The following is a 14,327-nucleotide window of genomic DNA, read 5'->3' as shown; positions in this document are numbered from 1 at the left end:
CTCCTTCTAGTAATGTATGAAAGTTCTGGTTGTTCCATATCCTTCACAACACTTGATATTGTCAATATTATTAATTTTAGCAATTCTGTTGGATGTGTGGTGTTATTCCATTGTGATTTTACTTTGCATTTCCCTGTTGTCATTGAGCAGCCTTTTACAAATGCATTTTGGCCATTTGGGTATCCTGTCTCATGAAAGGTCTGTTCAAGTCTTTTGTCCATTTTTAACAAATTGGGTTATCTGTTTTTTTCTTTAATTTATAGGAGTCATTTAGGTATTCTGGATATGAATTCTTTGTCTGAGACAGGTGTTACAAATACATTCTCCCAGTTTGTGGTTTGCCTTTTTACCATCTTAATAGTGTCTTCTTTTTTTTTTTGTTCCGAGGCAGAGTCTCACTCTGTTGCCCAGGCTGAAGTGCAGTGAGGTGATCTTGGCTAACTGCAGCCTCCACCTGCCAGGTTCAAGCAATTCTCCTGCCTCAGCCGGTCAGTAGCTGGAACTACAGGTACACGCCACCTTGCACGGCTAATTTTTGTATTTTTAGTAGAGATGGGGTTTCACCATGTTGGCCAGTCTGGTCTTGAACTCCTGGACTCAAGCAATCTGCCTGCCTCGGCCTCCCAAGGAGTTGGGATTACAGGCATGAGCCACCATGCCTGGCTTCTCAATGCTATCTTTTGATGTACAGAAATCCCAAATTTTAATAAAGTCAAATTTATCAAATTTCTCCACACCCACAACTTTTTTTAAATTTTTTTATTTTTATTTATTTTTTTATTTAAGAGATAGGGTCTAGTTCTGTCCCAGGCTAGAGTACGGTGGTGTGATCATAGCTCACTGCAGCCTTGAACTCTTGGGCTCAAGCGATCCTCCCATCTCAGCCTCCCCAGTAGCTGGGACTACAGGTGCATGCACTACCACGCCCAACTAACGTAGTGTCATTTTGGTCATATATCCAAGAAGCTGTTTCTGGACTCTCCCTTCTGTTCCATTAGGCAATTTGCTATCCTTATGCCAATGCCATCCTGTCTTAATGCTAAGTCTTGATATCTGATAGAACAAGTTTTCTCATCTTGTTCTTCAAGAGTGTTTTGGCTATTTCTGTTTTATTTCTCTTCTACATAATTTTAGAATTGGCTTGTTAATTTCCATATTTAAAAAAGCTGCTGGGATTTTGAATTGAAATTTTACTGGATATATAGATTAATTTAGGGAGACCTAACAACTTCAAACCTGCCCCACATGTAACTATGTAGAGTTAAGAAATTATCATAGAAACCTTCACAGAGAAGCATTACTGAAAGTATATAAAGATCTAAATAAATAGAGGGATGTACCATGTTCAAGGACTGGAAGATTCCAAATTGTAAAGTTCACAGAGTCTTTTACAGTTATTTGTATAGTTGGATTTGTTATTTGATGACAAGAAATACAACTTAAATTACCTGTAAAATTTAATAGCCAACCATTTCCCCTCCCCCAGCTTAATCTCCCAAACTTGGCAACCTTCTCGGTCTTCTCCTTTCTTCACCGGCTCATCACCTGTGCTCCAGCAGCTAGCTTTCTTTGATTTGTCTTTGTTCCTTGAGAGTGCCATTCTTCTTTTCACCCGAGGGCCTTTGCATTTCTTGTTCTCTAGGTCTGTAATATTCTTCATATTTTTGCCTAGTTAGCTTTAACTCATCCTTCTGTGGCTCTCAATTTCTACAACACATCCTCAGAGCAGCCTTCCATGAATTTCAGACAGGGTCATGTCCCCTGGTAGATGCTCTTCTAATATCTTATATTTCTCTCTTGCATCATTTACCACACTTTCAATTAAATAATTAATTTTGAGAGTAGTTGTGTAATTCCAGATGTGAATTTCATGTTTGGTTAGACAGTATGGCTGTCTCATTTGCTGATTAATTCCAGGACCTAGTAGAGTAACTCATACATCACAGGCCTTTGAGAAACACTTCTTGAAGGAATCAAGAAGTAAGGGAATAAGATTTTTTAAAGTATACATCATACATTTATTACCAACAACCCCCTCAACTCCAAAATGGGGCACAAGGATTGAAAATAAAAAATTCATTGCACTGCTTAGTAAAGCATTACTAGTAACTTTCATTAAAAATGGACAAACTTTGTTAAAAATTTATGAAGCCTTCAGATGATTTGGTTACAGATAGTTGCAATATGTGCATTTAAAACTATATGTTAACTGATATAATGGAATATGATTTGAGGAAATGACTCAGCAAATGATTCTACAGACATCCTTGTGAGCATTCATAATCTGAAGCAAACAGCAAAATGAGGTAACCAAATGTACCAATAGGGGGAAAATAGCTTTCTAATGAAGGCCTAACGATATCTGTAAAAAGTATTCTTGGAAGTGAGTTGGGAGATCTCATTCAAAATTATTGCAAGAGGGTCAAATGGAAGAATCTCGGGAAATCACATTTCAGAGAATATATATTCAGAGAATATATAAAAATCTAAATATCCTTTCACATTTTCCAGATTTTGCTCAATCAAAATTCAGGACAGAAAGTCCTAATATAAGATCTTGGGTACCCCCATCTTAACATACTTCTTAATGAATAAGAAGTATGTTAAAGACCATAATTATTGGCATAATCATTACATGTAAATCACATGTAGTGTAATCTTTATTTTTCTTCTGAAAAAATCATGTTTAAAAATGGCAAAAAATTACACATAGGCTCTTTTATATAGCTGTAAAAATTTATATCTGAACAGATCTAACATGATGCTGCTATACTCAGAATTCATTTCATGGGAACGTACAAGTTAAGTACTTTTTCTAATGTATATAAAGATACCTAATTAATAAGGCACATTGTACTAATGACTAGGAAAAGTAGCTTTTTCTCTCCCACCACCCTAAGAATTCTTGTCATGATTTCCCTTTTGCAGTAAAATTTTAAGAAGCAGTTGGCAATTCAGGAGGTAACAGGGTACCTTTTGGTAAAATCTTGAATTTTTGAGCTCTTGGGACTGATCTCTCTTTGGGAGTCTTTTCTTTGCATGGGACTCCTAGAGATGTGTGCAGATTTGCTTATTAAATGTTTAGTGTGTGTTAGATCACACATGAGTGTGTTCTGACCAGCTCAGGCTAGCCACAGTGAGCAGCTTTGTGGCTGGCAAAAGAGAAAGAGCAGCTGATTTGTACCCAGCTGCTGTCACCTTGGTGATGTACCAGATAGCAAGCAGGCAGATGTTGGTTTGTGGCCTTTGTCCTCTTTCCTCCTAAAACAGTATTGGCTTTCCCATTTGAATGCAGCTGTGAGTTTTTTTGTGTGTTGCTATTTGTTTTTTGGTGTGAATTGTTGTCATCTTTCTTTTTTTTTTTTAAAACCCCCACACTCCCCGAAACAAGTCAAAACCTCCAGGTGAATGAGATTTTGGGGAGAATCTTAAGTATAGTTTCTGTTTCCCTTAAACCTCTTCATGGAACCTTAGGGATCTTAGGCTCCTGGGTTGGGAAATTTGAATTCCTTTTCTGTTTCTGTTTTGTGCAGTGCAGGCAATGTGGTTCTGTAGTCCCCCATACTTGGAGTGAGTTCTGAGGATACCATCTGTAAAACGTCTCCTCTAGAATCCCCACTGCCTGGAGTCTGTGAAGGCCCTCTGCCCATGAACAAAGGCGGGACTTAATAACCCACTAAGGATTTTGGTAGGAAAAGGTAATTATTTCCCTAGCTGAGTGCTGCCTGGGAGACTCTTCTGCTATCCCCAAGAGTCCCTTCCTCTATGCTTGTTCCTAGGCTCCCATGATCTGACATCTTCAACTTCAGATGCAAGCTGGTCTCTTACTACCTCCCTGGAGTTTTGTTGTTGGACAATTTCCTGTCCATGAATCCTCAAGAGATTATGCTGAAATTTAATTCCCAATGTCATCAGGAGTGAAACTAACGAAAATTGAACTCTAGAGAATGTGCTTTAATATATAAGAATACAGCTGAGTAATTGCTGTGTTGATCAGAGGAGGAAATCATTCACTATAAAATGCTGTAGGACAGACAACTCATTTTTAAGCAAGTTCATAACAGGAATCACCTAAACAGAATTAAACTTTTTTGGATTTTTTTTTAAAAAAGAACTTATTTATTCATCAGACTTAAGAGAAACATTTCATTTCACTTAACTAACAGGGCAGAAATTTTTGATGTCTCGATTACACAGGAAATGTGTTATGCACATGTTCATCAGAGTTTAACGGATGACTTCAGTTGTAAAAAAAGTTCAGCCATGTTGAGACTCTTGCTCAATGATCCCTGGTGAAATCCCCTTCTTGCTACTCACTCTGTAATCAGATGTTACATCTATAGACCCAATTCTTTTGAATGGTTTCTAAAAAGGAGAGGCCATTAGTTCAAATGTGCCATTTTCGCCTGTCAAAAGGCAATTTGCAAATGAACATTACACTCTAGGAAGCAGAGCTCTTCCACTCTCAGAAAAAAGTGATGATAATTGGAATTTGCATATGTTTCTTTTTTGAGAGACAGACCACAGAGTTTGTTTATGACTATCTTTAGCACCAGCGGGAAGCTCATGATGAGATGGAGGGGAAGAGTTAAAATGTTTTAAAACTCATGGGAAATATGTTCCAAATGATCCAGGGGCTTTTAAAAGTCCATTTTTAAAACATGAGAATGGTGTATTATGGAGTTGTTTTTTTGGTAGCAGGGAAGGGCATCACTTTGCCAACTGCACTTTCTGGCCCTGGGATCAGCTGCTCATTATTTGTCTGAAGAATAACTGGGTGGGACCAAGGCTACAGTGTTTAGCAGTGGAAAAGGTGATTCTTTATGAAAACCTTAGTCTGTGGAAAGGTCAAACCAGGAATGCTGACTCCTTAGCAGCTTAACCCTAACCTCAACACTAAGTTGATTTTTAAACAAGGTAGGTTTTTGTTTTGTTTTGTTTTGTTTTTGAGACAGAGTCTCCCTCTGTTGTCCAGGCTGGAGTACAGTGGTACGATCTTGGCTCACTGCAACCTCTGTCTCCCAGGTTCAAGTGATTCTCCTGCCTTGGCAGGAGTAGCTGGGATTACAGACACCTGTCACTGTACCCAGCTAATTTTTGTATTTTTAGTAGAGACAGGGTCTTGCCATGTTGGACAGGCTGGTCTTGAACTCCTGGCCTCAAGCAATCTGCCTACCTCAGTCTCCCAAAGTGCTAGGATTACAGATGTGAGCCACCTCAACAAGCCTAAACAAGATAGTTTTTATATGAATAATCTTAGATGACAGGTAAGTGTTCACGAGCGTGTTTTCAAACATTCATATCAGCCCTTAAGGGGGTACCAAACATTCTTCACTCTCTTCCTCTAAGTCTCACATCTGCACTTTAAGGTATCCCCATCAGTCAGAATAGGCCAGGTTATGCTGCTGCAACAAAAAAGCCTACAGCCATGTCATGTTGGTTTAGGGATTGCTGGTGGATGAAGAGAAAACCATTACCTGAGGCAGGAAGAATTTTTTTTTTTTTCCTCTGCCCTGGGGACAGACAGTGTTTGAGATGGTGGCTGCTCTGTCTGCTGAGCTCCTAGAGTGAGATGAGCAGCACACCCCAGCTGACCTGCAAGGCAAATAAACTTAATTTTATAGCCAGTAAGATTCAGTAGCATAACCTGACTTATCCTGACTAATACAATATTTAGTGTAGTTTTACAGGTAAACAGACACATTCTCGTAGAGGGGAAATAGCTATCCCAAGACCACACAATGACAGGGAAACCATGTACGGGTTCTGTCTAACACATCAGGCTGACTCTTCCTTTGTGTCTGGCAGAGCCATGAAAGATTCGTTTTTCCATCAACTACTGAATTCTTATTCTAATGAAGTCATTGTGATCCCATGTGCCTCTGGGAATGAACGTGGTCTTTTGCAGACAGAAACATAACTTTTTTTGTTTTGTTTTGTTTAGCATTGCAGGTAGGATGACCAACAATCCTGGTTTGCTAAGGGATTTCCCAGGCATGGGAGCATCAGTGGTAAAATAAGGAGAGTCCCAGGCACATTAGGTTGAGTTGGTCATCCAAATTGCTGAAGTGATTTCTCCTAGCAACACTTAGGAATTATGCAGCCTGGATTCCCACTGCACCTTGTAATTCTTTCCGTTATAATATTTATCACATTGTGTTTTAAATGACTCAGACTGTTCAGTGTCTATCTGTACACAAAGCCCTGAACTCCTGAGACCAAGAACTATTTCTTTTCCATTTTGTATTTCGGATACCTTGTATGGTGCCTACCACTTCAAAAGAACACAATAAATATTTATTGAATGGATGAATGAATGCTATTTCTCTGTTGTTTTCATTTCAAAACTGGTGTGATGTAATTAGCTTTCTCCTTTGAGGATTAATTCTACCTAGATTATAATTTAACAATAAAGAAAGGTAGGAATCTTTCTTGGCTGCAGCTACAAGCTTGCATAAAGCTTTCAGTGTGACCCATAGTGTAAAATTATATAAACTCAGCACTGGGTTTCAGCATACACCGATTCCTTTTAGACTGACTGAATAATTGAATCTCCTTGTTTGGCATTTGTTTAAAGAGAGAAGGTCATGGGACAAATAGTGGATATTTGAGGCTATGGAAACATATGTTATAAATTTGGTTTAGCTGTTTCTGGTAACTGGTATTATTGTGACTGAAGACCCAGGCTTCCCCAGTCTGCCCTCCACCCTCGGGAATGCATAACTAGATGCTTTTCAAAAACCAGAGGCAGAAAGAAAATCGCCATGGGCACGCCTCACTGATGGACTGCATTCATGCCCACTTAAGGAAAGCAAGCAGAGGACTGAGAGACTTGCTCCAGAGAGTCAGACCCAGGGCTCATCCAGTTGAATCTTTTCATAACAGGTCTAAGAGGTGTGCCGAGAAAGATCTTGGTGGTTCGTGATCTACTTACGGTCTGACTCCTCAGACATCTTTGTTAATCACCCACAGAGGCTCTTTCCTAAGTGACTAAGCTTTTCTGAGAAGTTACTTCAATTCTATGAAGAGGCCCTCCGGATTGGTGGGAAGATCATGGAACTTGTTTTAAGGGGACTTAAAAAAAAATCCCCATCCTCAGTTTCCTCATCTGTAAAACGGGTTTCAATTTACTTACCTTTCTCACTTCACAAGATAGTTTGTGAAGGTCAAAGGAGATTATGTCAGTGAAAACAGTTTGAAGATTGTAAAATGCAGAAAGAATATAATATATATTTTCTGCCTCTATTAATTCATCTGATTCTTTCCCCATCCTATAACAAAACTTTCCTAAGCTTGCCTTCTGCTTTAGAACTTCCTTTTATTTATCCCAATATTTTTCTCATCACAGAAAGAGAAAAAACGTTTGCTGTGTGCTTTGTATGTACACTGTCTCCATAACAGACTTGTGATGCAGGTACATTATCAGAATTTTACATACAGGTACTGGTTTCTAGTGGTTTGGTAGCTTGTCCAAGGTCACGCATACAGACAGATCTTGGGTTTAGACTCAGTTGTTCAATTGTGCCATGCATTTTCCATCCACCACACAATCTTTCAAGTTTTAAAGGGTTCCTCTCCATTTTTTTTTTTTTTTTTTTTTGATCCTGGATTTGGTATACAAGTTCCCCTTGGGCTTGATCACAGCATTTTAATTTTCTAGAGTTTGATAATATTCTTCATCTTCTGTCACTCCAGCCTGAAATGTCCTGCTCTTTATTCTGGCAGTCCTCTCCATTTTCTGGATCTTTATACTTACTTTTGTTTGGACCTTTCTTGAGATGTAAGAGCTAACGCTACATGTAGTAGTCTAGGTGAGGCACTCCAGGGTTGGGTACCAGGGTAGGATAATGTTTCCAGATGTATTTTCAATACTCAACATGATGCCCAGACATCGTTTGTTCTTTTGGCTGAAGCAACGCAATTCCAGCGGAATGTCCTCTGGCTATAGCCAGCAACCATGTGGCCAGCCCATAGGGAACACAATGTTTTGAGGTCTCTAAAATCCATTCATTTATTTATTCAACAAATACTTTAAAATACTTGTGCCAATCTCTATTCTAGTTGCTGTGGATAGGGTAAAATAAAACACCTCAAGTCCCTGTTTTCTTAGAGTGTATTGAGAAGTATGGAAAGACAGTTGATGAATACAAAAATCTATATGACAGGTGGCAAGGGATATGCAGAAAAATGAAACTGTGGAAAGGGAATAAAAGAAGAATGGGTAGCGGGCTTGCTTTTTAAAAATAAGATGGTTAGGCATATTCCTGATAAGGTGACATTTGAGCAGAAACTTGAATGAAGTGGAGGTCATCTCAGGGAAGAACAGCCTAGGCAGAGAACAGCAAAAGCAAAGGTCTTGGGGAAGCTACCTGCCATGTTTGAGGTTATGCCAGTGTACTTGGATCAAAGTGAGAGTGGAAGGGATTGGGGGCAATGAGGTAAAAGATAAGGCAAGAACATCAAGATCAAAGAGAGACGGATGATGTGTGGTCTTGTAAATTGTGGCTAGGGCTTTGGGTTTTATCCTGTGTGAAATAGGAAGCCATTATAGTATTATGAGCAAAGAGCTGACCTGATCCAACTTAATATTTTAAGAACTTACTCAGACTGCTTTTTAGGGACTAGATTGTAGAAGAGGCATGGTGGAGGCAGGGAGGCCAGTTAGATAGCTGTTGTAATAATCCAGGAGAGAGATGATGGTGGTCTGGATCAGGATGATGGTGGAGATAAGGGCAAAATGTGGTTGCATCCTGGATATAGACTGGATAAGACAGAAAGAGAAAAGCCAATGATAACTCCTGGTTTTCAGCCTGAGAAATTGGACACACTGGGTGAACAGAGTTACCTTTTATTCAGGTGAGGTATCCTGTGGGAGGCACATGTTTTGTGTATATGTGTGTGTGTGTGTATGTTTATATGTGGGGGTAGGGAATCAGGAGTTCTATTTTATATATTTTAAGTTTAAGATTATGTCCAAGTAGGGATATCAAATAGGCAGCTAGATATGAGTATGAAGTGTTCAGGGTAAAGGTCAGGGTTGGAGTTATACATTTGAGATCTTTCAAGTCTTGGGGTGAAATGAGAACATCTAGATAAATAGAGAAGTAGATTAAAAGGAGATCACAGGACTGAATCTTGGAGCACTACAACCTACTATTTAGAACTTGGGGAAATAGGTGGAACCAGCAAAGAAGTGTAGTTTCTTAGAAAGCTGTTTTGGTGGGTTGTGTGACAGCAGCTACCGTAAATACTGATGTATATATTGGAGAACTGCTTCCAAAGTGGAACAGGATCATTGTGAGAAAGCACACATAAAAAAAGAGACTTTTGTCTTATCATTGAAAAATCTAGGCCAGGTGCAGTGGCTCAGGCCTATAATCCCAGCACTTTGGGAGGCCAGAGCAAGAGGATCGCTTGAGCCCAGGAGTTCAAGACCAGTCTGGGCAACATAGTGAGACCTTGTCTCTATTATTAAAAAGAAAAAAAGAAAAAAAATCTGTGGAAGATAGGCCAGTTACTCCCAGAAGAGAAAATCAGGTTGAATTAGTTCAAGTTAGGGAAATTTGCTTAACTGACTAGAAAGCAAAGGGATTATATATTCCTGGGAATATAAGCAACGGATAGAAACAAAGTTTCAAAACTCTTGATACCGCAGATATGCAAGTCATAAGTACATGCACTTATAAATTCACAAATCAGACTTATATCAGGATATGTATATTAACAGAATCATCTACACAACGCATATAAATACAGTTTGGCCTTTGGAACACTTTTTTTTTTTTTCCAGTGGCAATTGGTGTTAAGTTTCCTAAGTCACACAAAGAGAGATTATTTAACACGGCAGGGTGTGGTGGTTCACACCTGTAATCCCAGCACTTTGGGAGGCCAAGGTGGGTGGATCACTTGAGGCCAGGAGTTCGAGACCAGCCTGGCCAACATGACAAAACTCCGTCTCTACAAAATATACAACAACAACAAAAATTAGCCGGTGTGATGGTGTGCATCCGTAGTCCCAGCTACTTAGGAGGCTGAAGCATGAGAATCATTTGAACCCGGGAGGTGGAGGTTGCAGTGAGTGCAAATAGTGTCACTGCACTACACCCTGTACACCCTGGGTGACAGACAGAAACTCTGTCTCAAAAAAAAAAAAAGAAAAAAAGAAAAGAAAGATTATTTAACTCATGATGTATCTCAAGTATGGGCCTAATTTTCAATTTTAATTTTAAAAAAATGCATCATAAGCTGTTTTATTTCAGTGTATGGGAGTGTCTAACGGAGCAATATTTTTGTAAGCAAACCTTGAGAATATGTTGTATGAGTGTCCAATCTTTTGGCTTCCCAAGGCTGCATTGGAAGAAAAAGAATCGCCTTGGGCCACACACAAAATACACGAACACTGATGATAGCTGATGAGCTAAAAAAGAAAAAAAAATCGCACAAAACAATCTCATAATGTTTTAAGAAAATTTATGAATTTGTGTTGGGCCGCATTTAAAGCTGTCCTGGGCCACATGTGCCAGCCATGGGTTGGACAACCTTGTATTAGAGCATGTTTCTTTCTTCATTGGTACCTATTGGTACAAGATGAGATATCCAGCAATAAAAGGCAAATGTAAGCATAGTTTCTTTAAGATGCGTCATAAGCTGTTTTCTTTCAAGAATGAACGTATTTGACAGAGAAACATCTTTGTAAGCAAATCTTGAGAACATGTTATTAGAAAATGTTTCTTTCTCCATCAGTTCATATTACATGGCTTTACCTATGGAGCTAAAAGGCAAATGTAAGCATACTTCCTTTGTTTTTTTTTTTGTTTGGAGAACTGACTCAAACAGATTTTATTCAACTTTGTAGATGAGGAAACAAATGATACAAAATAAGTCATAAGAAATGCTTTCTTATACCACTATCTCAAACCACTTTCAGTGTTTTACAAAATGCTCACACAGCAAATACGAAAATCTTCAACACACTCTTCTTTTGTAACTTGCTGCAGTAAATGCAACATTAACAAGCATACACATTTCTTCTGTATCAATCTTAAAAGTTGAATTACTAATTTTTATGATGTTACTCATACATATTTTTATTCATATACTTTTAATGACATCATTGCCAATACATACATTATTTTCTTTAACTTTATTTTACGTTAAGCCAACATCTGTCATGCAGCTATCAAAAATCTTACAGTAAATTACATAGGTTTGTAGTCCAATTTAGACTCTAGCTTATTAGAATCAGTCACTTTTCTGACTGCTTTCATGAAGTCTTCCTGTACTACAAAATCATGATCAGCACGAATTGCGAACATACCTGCTTCAGTACAAACATTTCTCAGGTCTACTCCATTAAAGTCATCTGAAAGCTTCACAATTGCTTCATAATCTATTTCACCATGCTTTGTAATGGAACCTACATGGATTTTTAGTAGGTCTAATCTTGCTTGTTCATATGGCAAATCAGTATATATTTTTCTATCTAATCTTCCTGGATGCAGCAAAGCAGGATCCAGTGTATCTGGTCTGTTTGTAGGACCATTTTAACTCTATGCAGAGTATCAGATCCATCCATTTGATTCAGTAACTCCATTAAAGTACTCTGAATCTCTCTGTCAGCTGAAGTACCCTCAGAAAACGGACAACCACCAATAGCATCCATTTCATCCTAAAAATGATGCATGGTTGATGGTCCCTGGCATAATTAAACATTTCTCTGATCAACCACAAGCACTTTCACCAATGTACTTGTCTACAATAGAACTAGACACAACCTTTAAGAAATTGTAGTCCAGCTGGCTAGCCACGGCTTGTGCCAAGAGTGTTTTTCCCATACCTGGTGGTCTGTGTAGCAAACAGCCTTTTGGAGGCATTATTCCTACCCACTGAAATAACTCTGGTTTTGTAAGAGGTAATTCTATCACCTCTCTTAATTCCCAGATCTGTTCTGATAGCCCTCCAATCTCAGAATAAGAAACATTCCCGGGGTCCTCATGAGACATGTTATAAACCAGTGGATCCACCTCTCTTGGCAAATATCTCATGATAGTTAGTGTAGTCATATCCACAGCAACTCCTGTTCCTGGCTTCAGCTTACTTTTGTCAAGCTGTTGACGACAACCCACAACATATCTTGGTCCATTTGTGGCTTTAACAATGAATTTTTCTTCAGTTAACTGTTTAAGCACTTCACCCACAATCTGCCCAACACTTTGTAGGGCCTTCAGATCATTTTAAGACTTTTTATACTGCTTAGTAACTTCTTTTAATTGTTCCCTTAACTCATTAAGACGGCCGTCGATCTCCTTGTGCTCAAGCAGCTTCTTGCGGTAGTCCTGAAGCACCTTATCTCTAGGGTCCGCCATGATGAGAAGCTGCTTCCCTTTTTAAATGATAGATTTAGAGCATATAAGTGCAGCTATTTTACATGGATGTATTGTGTTGTAGTGAAGTCTTGGTTTTTAGTGCAGCTATCACCTGAATAGTGTAAATTGTACCCATTAAGTAATTTCTCATCCCTCACCCCCCTCCCACCCCAATTTTCAGTTTTCAATCATGTTCTTAAGAGTTTTTTCAATTGCAATTCTTGTCTGTGCAACTAACTCATCTGACAGATAGACAATCAAAGCAGTATGTATAAGAAGGGTGAAATATTAACAGATTCTTAAAAAGCATAGTCTCCTTTTATCCTGTGGACCCTTGCACACCCTCTCTTCCCCTAGTGCTGCATCCCAAATTTGGCCAGCTAGAGGTAGGTCTCCAGTTCCCAAGGGGAAGTAGAGTCAGGGAACAAAGATAATGTTCCCAGTTAAGTTTGAAATGTCTTGATCTTTGCAGAAGACAGATTTAAAGAGTAGGTCAGGCACAGTGGCTCACACCTGTAATCCCAGCACTTTGGGAGGCCGAGGCAGGCAGATCACCTGAGGTCAGGAGTTGAAGACCAGCCTGGCCAACATAGTGAAACTCCATCTCTACTAAAAATACAAAAAATTAGCCAGGTGTGGTGACACAAGCCTGTGGTCTCAGCTACTTGGGAGGCTGAGGCATGAGAATCACTTGAACCTGGGAGGTGGAGGTTGCAGTGAATCGAGATCGCACCACTGCAGCAGCTTGGGCGATAGAGCAAGACTCCGTCTTAAAAAAAAAAAAAGAGTAATAGCAGAAAGATAGAACTCTTGTGGACTGGGTCATCGGGGGAGAATTGGAGAGGCTGAGACACTGATGGGGTGCCAGAAGGGACCCTCCCCTGTACCCCTACTTCATTTTCTGAAGATGTGAATGGGGTGAATGTTATTTCTCCAAACATCACATATACTCAAGCTGCATCCTCTAAGTTCTAGAAAAAGCTCATTGTCTTCTCTGGCTTAGTTTCAGAGAAGCTCTATGGCAAGTTTGTCACCAACGGAACAACCAGGATGTCCAGTTGCCCATTGTGCTGCGGGAGAGTTGGGCCTTGGTGGAAGAAACAGTGGTTAGGAGCCCTGTCTATGGATTGCTGTCTTTAGGAGGAAGGCTCTTCTCACTCCTCTTCCATGTGGTGGTAGGATGGGCTGAGGCTGCCCCTGCTTGGGAGAGGCTGCTGCCCTTGGCAGACCAAGAAAGGATCAGCTGAGCCTTCTTTTGGATGTCTTCATCTTTTCATAGTTTTTTGAAGGGAGCCTTCTTCGTGCCCACAAACATAGATTTAGTACCCGTTTCTTTGTGCTCCAATATTGTCTCCATTATAGGACTTACTGTACCATCCACTTGTCCGTCTCCCCTACTAGACTTGTGAGCCCTTCGAGAGCAAAGACTAAGTTACATTTGTCTTTATATACCACCCCAGGATGGTGTCTAGGTCATGGTAGGCAAGCTATAATTATATGCTACGTTATAAAGAAAAACAAATGCATTCACTCTCCATGCTGTTGAGTGCTTTGTTACCTGGTGGGAGTAACTGGAGTAACTGGAATAAGTAGAGGAGGGTGCAGGCCTATGCAATACAACGGATTCTGTTCAACAGATGTTAAGTAACAATAACTGCAACCACCTACAGTGTGTCTTCTCATCTCTATTTCTTTTCCCTTAAATAACAGATTGAGGCTTATTTCCCCAGAAAGATGGATAATTGCAAGATTATCCATCTTACAATCTGTTAGCTAGTCCCCTTCTTTCTTTCTTTTATTTTTTATTTTTTATTTATTTATTTATTTTTATTATATTTTAAGTTCTAGGGTACATGTGCATAACGTGCAGGTTTGTTACATATGTATACTTGTGCCATGTTGGTGTGCTGCACCCATCAACTCGTCAGCACCCATCAATTCGTCATTTATATCAGGTATAAC

The 14,327-nt window shown here is 39.4% G+C and overlaps 1 long non-coding RNA gene and 1 pseudogene across 2 annotated transcripts in view; one reads left to right on the top strand and one right to left on the bottom strand.

Annotated features, from left to right (window-relative positions):
- Positions 1 to 14,327, top strand: part of LOC108532247 (uncharacterized) — a 75,399-nt gene that overhangs the window by 21,048 nt on the left and 40,024 nt on the right. The gene's annotated exons all lie outside the window — the stretch shown is intronic.
- On the bottom strand, positions 11,199 to 12,374 carry LOC108532246 (26S protease regulatory subunit 10B pseudogene; annotated as a pseudogene). Its single transcript, XR_001886390.1, has one exon. The product of XR_001886390.1 is annotated as a 26S protease regulatory subunit 10B pseudogene (transcript).

This window comes from Rhinopithecus bieti, unplaced genomic scaffold (assembly GCF_001698545.2).
Source record: "Rhinopithecus bieti isolate Rb0 unplaced genomic scaffold, ASM169854v2 scaffold_9919, whole genome shotgun sequence".
In the NCBI taxonomy this organism is placed as follows: Eukaryota; Metazoa; Chordata; class Mammalia; order Primates; family Cercopithecidae; genus Rhinopithecus; species Rhinopithecus bieti.
The sequence above is the reverse complement of the archived record's forward strand: the minus strand, read 5'-3'. Positions and strand labels throughout refer to the sequence as shown.